This window comes from Dasypus novemcinctus, chromosome 4, assembly GCF_030445035.2.
Source record: "Dasypus novemcinctus isolate mDasNov1 chromosome 4, mDasNov1.1.hap2, whole genome shotgun sequence".
NCBI lineage: Eukaryota > Metazoa > Chordata > Mammalia > Cingulata > Dasypodidae > Dasypus > Dasypus novemcinctus.
In genome coordinates this window covers 145,143,829-145,152,791 of record NC_080676.1, presented here as the reverse complement: position 1 = coordinate 145,152,791, position 8,963 = coordinate 145,143,829, and the positions used below count along the sequence as shown (strand labels likewise).

At 41.6% G+C, this 8,963-nt stretch overlaps 1 pseudogene; it reads right to left on the bottom strand.

Annotated features, from left to right (window-relative positions):
- Nucleotides 1-5,262: 5,262 nt before the first annotated feature.
- LOC111766634 (U6 spliceosomal RNA) lies at nucleotides 5,263-5,363 on the bottom strand (annotated as a pseudogene).
- Between the last annotated feature and the right edge of the window lie 3,600 nt (nucleotides 5,364-8,963).

Genomic DNA, 8,963 nt, shown 5'->3' with positions numbered 1-8,963 from the left:
GACTAATATATATTCTTTATACCATGACTAATATATACAATTCAGCAACACATTTACAAAGCAAATTACCAAGGTCAATATGTGTGAACAAGTACACACAGAGCTAGTCTGTCTTAGAAATAGTTATTTCAATTGTCTAATAAGAAATTACTTTCAACATAAAACATATGTTCAGTGATGCAAAACAAGTTTTCACAATAACACTAATTTGTTTTCTGTAACACTCATTGTCACATTATAGTGAGGTACTGTCTCAAGGTACCCTGTGTGATTCTACCCCCCTCCTGGGGAGAAGATGGTAGCAGCAAAAGTAAAGGGTGACAAGAAACTGAAAAAAAATGGAGCAGGACAAGACAGCAGTCCCTAGGTATCACCAGAAGAAGAGAGCAGTGCAGGAGGCCCTCCCCAGAGAGTGTGAAGAGCTGGAAAAGAAGAATAAGGATCTGAAAGAGAAGGCAGATTCCCTGGCGAAGGAAATCCAGTATCTTAAGGATTCGATAGAAGAGGTTCCACAAGACAAGAGGGAAGAAAATGTTCCCCTACTTTGGGTAGTCAGGAGTGTGTGCTTATACATAGGCTCACTTTGAATCAGTGTGTGTAATAAAATTATTTTGTAGTGGAAAAAAAAAGAAGTATATGTTAAGTATATATTAAAAGTATATATTAAGGTGTTTAGGGACATGATAGAATTCCACTATCCCATTAGCTAATGTGGTAGAGACTACTAATGCGTATGTGTCTCTGGTTCTCCTCTCCTTGATGTAAACTCAAGAAGACCATACTTCCCAACAGCCTTGCAGTCTTTTGGGACTTTATGACTAGTTCTATCTAGCCCAATGGTTCTCAACTGCAAGCAATTTGCCTCCCCCACACCCACCCACCCACCCCTAGAGACATTTACCTATGTCTGGAAATATCTTTGATGGTCACAGCTGTTAACTAGTATGTAGAGGTCAGAGATGCTGATACACATCCTACAATGCACAAGACAACCCCCCAACAACAAAGAATTATTCAGCTTAAAATATCAACAGTGTCAAGTTTGAGAAAAGCTCCTCTAGGCAATGAAATGTAAGAGAAAGTGGTGTAGGTCACTTCCAGGCTGGGGCTTTCAAGATCCTGTCCTCTCTTTTGGAGACAACTGTGGAGGTCATATGTTGACATGGAAGTACAAGACACAAGTGGCCTGGGTTTCTGAGTCATCACAGAGTGAAGAACTATCCTGGAGCATTGCCTGATGCTTAACAGACTTTATGTAATCAATACATAAATCTTTTGTTCTTAAACATTGTTGTATGTCCTAAATCAAATGTCAGGGCCTATAGAAGTTTGATGTTGTTTATGAATTCCAAAAATTTGGATTATACTGGTAAACAGGTTTGTCATAGGTTTCATTCTTACTTGGTTAAATTATGATTAGGGGAAAGCAGACTTGGCCCAATGGATAGGGCGTCCGCGTACCGCATGGAAAGTCCGCAGTTCAAACCCCGGGCCTCTTTGACCTGTGTGGAGCTGGCCCACGTGCAGTGCTGATGCATGCAAGGAGTGCCATGCCACGCAGGGGTGTCCCTCATGTAGGGGAGCCCCGTGCAAAAGGAGTGCGCCCCATAAGGAGAGCCGCCCAGCATGAAAGAAAGTACAGCCTGCCCAGGAATGGTGCCGCACACACGGAGAGCTGACACAACAAGATGACGCAACAAAAAGAGACACAGATTCCCAGTGCCGCTGATAAGGATAGAAGCGGTCACAGAAGAACACAGCGAATGGACAAGAGAGCAGACAACTGGGGGTGGGGATGGGGGAGAAATAAATAACTAAATCAGTCTTTTAAAAATAAATAAATAAATAAATAATGATTAGGGCTTTGATTGGCCATGTCGGTAGGACATTGAGTCCCTGCTTGCTTGGTGGGCAGGGGCTCATAGAGAAAACTACATGGCAGAGAAGTAAGTAGATTTTAATGCTGGAGCCTCAGAAAGTAAATACACTGAAAAGCAGATATGTGAGAAAAGAGAGAAGGCTCCATTAGACACAGCAGAGGCCCCAGGAAAAAAGACGAGTTGTTCACCTGATAGTCTACAGCTGGCCTTGTGGAGAGAGCAGAGCAGCTGAGCTTGGAAAGAAATGAGCTGTGGGAAGAGAGGAACCCAGGAAGCCTGAACCCTTGCAGACATCAGCAGACATCTTTCTCCAACATGTGGCAACAGACTTTGGTAAGGAAAGTAACTTGTGCTTTATGGCCTCATAACTGTAAGCTTCTACCCCAAATAAATACCCTTTATAAAAGCCAACAGATTTCTGGTATTTTGCATCAGCAGCCCTTTGACTAATACAAGGCCAATTTACTATTGCAGCATCTGCTATCTTATAATTCAGCTATTATTAACTCAATTATATTTTCAAATTTTCACTTATATTCATGTAAATTATACTAAGCTATTTTCAGTGCCTGATCACATCCTATGCACAGTATCAAATAACTTTCTTTTTTTTTTTAAAGATTTATTTTTTATTTATTTCTCTCCCCTTCCCTCCCCACCCCCAGTTGTCTGCTCTCTGTGTCCATTTGCTGCGTGTTCTTGTTTTTGTCTGTTTCTGTTGTTGTCAGCCACATGGGAATTGGTGTTTCTTTTTGTTGCGTCAGCTTGCTGTGTCAACTCTCCATGTGTGTGGCGCCATTCTTGGGCAGGCTGCACTTTCTTTCGCGCTGGGCTGCTTTCCTTATGGGGCGCACTTCTTGCACGTGGGGCTCCCCTATGCGGGGAACACCCCTGCATGGCATGGCACTCCTTGCACGCATCAGCACTGCTCATGGGCCAGCTCCACACGGATCAAGGAGGCCCAGGGTTTGAACCGCGGACCTCCCATGTGGTAGGCGGATGCCCTACCCATTGAGCCAAGTCCGCTTCCCCAAATAACTTTCTACATACCTTATTTTTTAGGCAAATATCTTTTAACATCTCAGTCATTAGTATTGCTGAAGATAAAGAAGGCGTTATATAGGCCAAAACAGGATTTGAAAAATGTATTTAAAATACTGGTTGGCAGCGCACTCAACATTCCTTAGAGTATAGAATTTAAGCTTGTATGTGTGAGAAGAGATCGCCCGGGTCTGAAAATGAACTGATAAACTAGAGCTTCTAGGAGGTGTAGAATGTTTTGTCCAACAGTCATAAGAAGAGTTTCAAAATGTTTTCCTCAGCAGAACTGATGCCATGCTGCCTATCTAAAGCAAGTAATGTATGTTCATAATCCAATGGTTGGTAGCTTAGATAGGAAATCTAATAAAATCCATTTTGGAGCCAAGAATAAAATCTGAGGAAAATGTTTCCTAGTTAATTATTCTAATCATTCCTCCTCATGTGCCAAGGAGGGCTCATATTCAAATCCATTCTTACTATGGGGTATTTAAATTAGCCAATAACAATACAATAAAGCTGAGTTCTCAAAAATTTTACAAGGAGAGCAGCCTTATATTTTTAGTACTTTCCACTCTTTTCTTTCTCAAAGTCACAATAATTTGTAAAGCTTTCAAGTCACGCTTCAAAGTCTTTAATGACCATCTTCTTATGAGACATTAAGTTGGTTTAAAAGGAAAAAAAGAAATAAGAAATGTGATTCCTAATGTTCTGGCCCCAGTGCATAATATTGACAAGTTCTGAAATGGGAGACCTACAGCAACTGTATATTTAATTTCAGATTTTCCAGATGGAAACCTTTGATTGCCGAAGATGCAATTAAAACCAGAACTCATATACCTCACTTTTACAATCTGAAGTTATTTCTATGTGATCAAACCTAGGCTAGAGACCATTTAAATGTAAACAAGGGGAAAAAATCCCCTGCCAAATAATCTTGACCTTGTGATATTTATTTCTCTAATATTGACCTATGGAAACGAAACACCATGAAGTCTTGGGCAGAACACTTGACTTGTAGTTCTGGGGTTCAAATTCTGATATGAAAGTTCTCTAAAAATTGCAGATTGCTTTGCAAATGTTGCATTTCACACAGACTCTATCACAAACACTCTAGGACCTCACTATCACTCACAGAAGGGAAGAGGAAAAGTAAAAATTTGAGAACACAGGATACTCAAATATGTTGTAGGAATAACCAACGAATTGCTATATTTTGCTCAAGGTCATGCAGAGAAGCCAGCCTGGTGTGTACAGATACTACTACCCAAAGAGGTCCAATCCAAAGGATGACATGGCACAATTGGAGCATAAGAGACAAAACTAGTTTCTAATGATGCTCAGAGAGGGATGACAACCAAGGACGTGGTATTACAGGAAAAATAATGTAGCACCATGAGGGATGAGGCTGGTCAAAGGGTAGGCAGAAGTACTAAGACCTCAGCCCCATAGACCAGAATTCATGGTTGAGTTCTAGGTGCTACAGGAAACTAGAATATTCAAGACACAAAGGCAAGAACCCAGTCCAATGTTCTGGCCAAGAGAAGCACAGGCTGTCTATGCAAAAAGATGATCAGAATAGTATCTGTAATACCTATATCACATTCTACCTTCTAGTGGAACTAGAACTCCTACTTTGCACCCCGCCCTCATCAGGACGGTTGTTAAGAGCAGGAAAAGTAATGGGCATTTGCTGATATTCACCTCAGAGTTGAGGAAAGTCGATGACTTTCAGCTCCTGACTTTTGTTGTTTGTCCTACATTTAAAAATATGTTTCTATGCTCTCTGCCTCTTTGGAGGCACTAATATAATAATCTTTTTGTAATCAATACTATTCAGTATATAAAAACACCATTACTGGAGATAAATGGCATCAGTATTATATTTCACATTGACAGTGCCACTTGGAATTTGGAAGAAAAATTAAGAGAAAATACTCAGTTGTTTCGAATTATGTAGTTAGAAACTAAAAGAAATACTACCGAAGAAATCAGTTTGTTCCAAGTATATTAATAAAATAACTTATCAGGTATGAAACATGTTATATTACATGACCTTTAATTTCTGACTATTTATAAATTGTATCCACTGCCATCTTCACCAGACTATGAAGGTGGATAATGCATTGTATTCATCTTTATAACTCTTCTAGTACCTGACTCATAGTAGGGCACTGCTTCCATTTTTTTTTTTTTTTTTTAGTTAGGAGTAAATTTTATTTTTATCCATATATCTCATCTCCACTGTGGGGTATGTCAGTCAGAGACTTTACATGGCCTGAAAAAATGGCCAGGTAAAGACCCAGTTCATAAGTCGGCAAAAGCATACCTGAATAGATTCAAGAAAAATATGGAACGCTTCATGAATTTGCATGTCATCCTTGCACAGGGACCATGCTAATCTTCTCTGTATCATTCCAATTTTATTTTATTTTTTTTTTAAGATTTATTTATTTCTCTCCCCTTCCCCACCCCCCCGACCCCCACCCTGGTTGTCTGTTCTCTGTGTCTATTTGCTGTGTCTTCTTTGTCCGCTTCTGTTGTCAGCGGCATGGGAATCTGTGTTTCTTTTTGTTGTATCATTTTGTGTCAGTTCTCCGTGTGTGCGGCACCATTCCTGGGCAGGCTGCACTTTCTTTTGCACTGGGCGGCTCTCCTTACGGGGCGCACACCTTGCACATGGGGCTCCCCTACATGGGGGACACCCCTGCATGACAGGGCACTCCTCGCAATCATCAGCATTGCACATGGGCCAGCTCCACACGGGTCAAGGAGGCCCGGCGTTTGAACCGCGGACCTCCCATGTGGTAGACGGATGCCCTAACAACTGGTCCAAGTCCACCACCTCATTCCAATTTAAGTATAAGTGCTGCCAAAGCGAGCACCACTGCTTCCATTAATGTCCTTAAATCCAAGGCTGACATTGCTAGAAGCCATTAGCTTTATGGTCTCATATTGACAGTGGGTTAACTGTATGAAAATTGTGACTATTCTACCCACATGGTTGATCAATAAAACAGTAACATTATTAACAACAAGTACAAAGCCCCTTGGGGTTTCATGAATTCGGTCTTAATTTTTGTCTTTGGGGAAGATGTTTGAGGGAAATCATGGTGATTGAAGGTCTAAAATACAATTATCAAACTGTATATGAGGGAAACGGACTTTGGCCCAGTGGTTAGGGCATCCGTCTACCATATGGGAGGTCCGCGGTTCAAACCCCAGGCCTCCTTGACCCGTGTGGAGCTGGCCATGCGCAGCGCTGATGCGCGCAAGGAGTGCCGTGCCACGCAAGGGTGTCCCCCGCGTGGGGGAGCCCCACGCGCAAGGAGTGCGCCCATGAGGAGAGCCGCCCAGCGTGAAAAGAAAGTGCAGCCTGCCCAGGAATGGCGCCGCCCACACTTCCCGTGCCGCTGACGACAACAGAAGCGGACAAAGAAACAAGACACAGCAAATAGACACCAAGAACAGACAACCAGGGGAGGGGGGGAAATTAAATAAATAAATAAATCTTTAAAAAAAAAAAACAAAAAAAAAAACTGCATATGAGAGACCTAAATTAGAGGTTTTAGGGCCAAACACATACTAGGCATGTTTTGTTAGGTCCACACAGTATGCAATGCAATTCTGACCCTAACAACCCAGAGTTTGTCCAAACTCCTTGGGGTAAGGGGAGCCCTCCACAAGACTGCCTTCACTTCAGACACAGCCACAAGTTCAGGGGTCCCAGGCCACCCTCACTTCTAATCATCTGACTGCACATTCAAGGATTCCCACTACTCCCTTAAGTTTGATAATTAAGTAGAACAACTCACAGACTCAGGAAAGCACCTTAGTTATGACTACAATTTTATTGCAGCAAATGAAAGATACAAATCAGAACCACTGGGGAAGTGGGCATGGCTCAACAGATAGAGCATCCGCCTACCATTTAGGAGGTCCAGGGTCCAAACCCAGGGCCTCCTGACCCATGTGGTGAGCTGGCCCATGCACAGAACTGCCACACATAAGGAGTGTCATGCCATGCAGGAGTGTCCCTGTGTGAGGGTGCTCCATGTGCTAGGAGTGTGCCCTGCAAGGACAGCCACCCTGCATGAAAAAAGCGCAGCCCATCCAGGAGTGGTGCCGCACAGACGGAGAGAAGATGCAGCAAGATGATGCAACAAAAAGAGATGCAGTTTCCCGGTGCCACCAAGGGTGCAAGTGGACATAGAGAGCAAACGCCAGGGGGGGGGGGGGGGGGCTTGGGGGAGGGGAGAGAAATATATAAAATCTTAAAAAAAAAAATCAGAACCACTGCAAGAAGAGACACATCGGGTGAGGTCTAGGAGATACCCAGCTGGGAAGCTCGTCTCATGGAGTTGGGGCACGTTCCCTTACTGACACATCAATGTGTATTGCCAACCAAGGAACCTCTTGAGAGCTTCAGTGTCTAGAGTTTTATGGGATTCCATTCCATATGCATGACTGATTGAGTTATTGGCCATATGATTGAACTTAATCTCCAGTCTCCCTCCCTGAGGTTGGGTTGATATCTCTCAGCACAAAACTCCAACCCTCTAATCACATGGCTGGTCTTTCTGGTATGCCAGATGACAGCCCACATGGGGAACCCCCATCCTGAGTCATCTCATTCACATAAGCCATCCCAGTAAACACTATCAGGTGTGGTCCCAAGGCCTACCTCAAATAACAAAGATACTCCTATCACCCCCAAAAATTCCAAGTCTTCAGAGTTTTCCTTCCCCAACCCTACCTCCCCAACTCCTGGTCCCAGGAGCCTTGACCAAGGCCAGGTCTCCCTTTAGCGGCCAACTTCCTTATTATATACAGTCTCTCTCTTTTTATTTTCTAACTCTGTAACATTTACAGATCAGGAGATTTCATATCAAAATTCAGATTTCCAAATTCTTTTTTTTTAAAACCCTGAAAAAGAGAGCAACAATTACTTAAATTGTGATGCTCACCCTGTCCCTGTGGGCATCTGAGTTTGCCCCTGTTCTTTAACTTTGACCAAAGAGATACTGCTTTATCTTAAAAGTGTCCTCTCAGATCAGTAGTGAAGCTTTGGGTGAGATACATGGAGCTGTGATGACGGCAGGGACACTTCAATGAAACAACCGTGGTTATACTTAATGTCATGTGCAAATGAATATCCAGAAGGTAAATATGCTATTTTTAAATGTCTTTTTAGGTGAATTCCATTAAGTGAAATTTCAAAGTGCCAAATATACCGAGGACCAATTATTCTATTGTTTTATTTTCTAGCATTTTCAAAGGCAAAAAGAGTTTTTCCAATACCATTGTATTATCATTATCAGTCATAACTTCATAGTCTAAGGTTTGTACTTGTCCCATAAATATCAAATATGACATCCTTGTAAAATAAAGAGAGGTAACAGACCATAAGAATATATTATTTTGCTGAAGGTCCTTAGTCATCGACTAGGTTCATTTTTTTCCCAAGATTCTAAAATGCCCACTTTTCCCCTTCAATAGCTTTGATTAGAATTCTGAAAATAGATGCAACCCTCTTGTAATATAGCAGGCAAAATGTATAACAGACAGCATTAATCTCTCACTAAGCTTTAAATATTCCCTCTCTTGTCTCGTACAAAGCAAGCTTCATCTACCATGTATTTTCTTGCCTCTGATTCCTTTGAGGTTATTGATCTTTGTGTTATTTCTGCAAGTGCATGGAAAGATTTAATTATGTGTATGAATTAAATCTATGACACACAGAGACTACTTTATTCAGCCGAACATGTCCTTAATATACTTCAAAGTGAATCTTTAGGGGAAAAAAGCCTTCATTAAGAGCTGTTTCCCATTATAATTTCTAAAGTAACTTGATAGCCTTATGCAGTTTTACAACATCACTAAATATAAATGAAGAACAAATAAAAATAAATATTACACATCAAGAATGCTCATAAAACCACTGTGTAATTGTTCTATCCTCTAAAGAAACCCAACTAAGTAGCATCTAAAATCCTAGTTTTAATGTTTTATACTTTCTGTTAAAACCTTATTATAAGTGTTCCC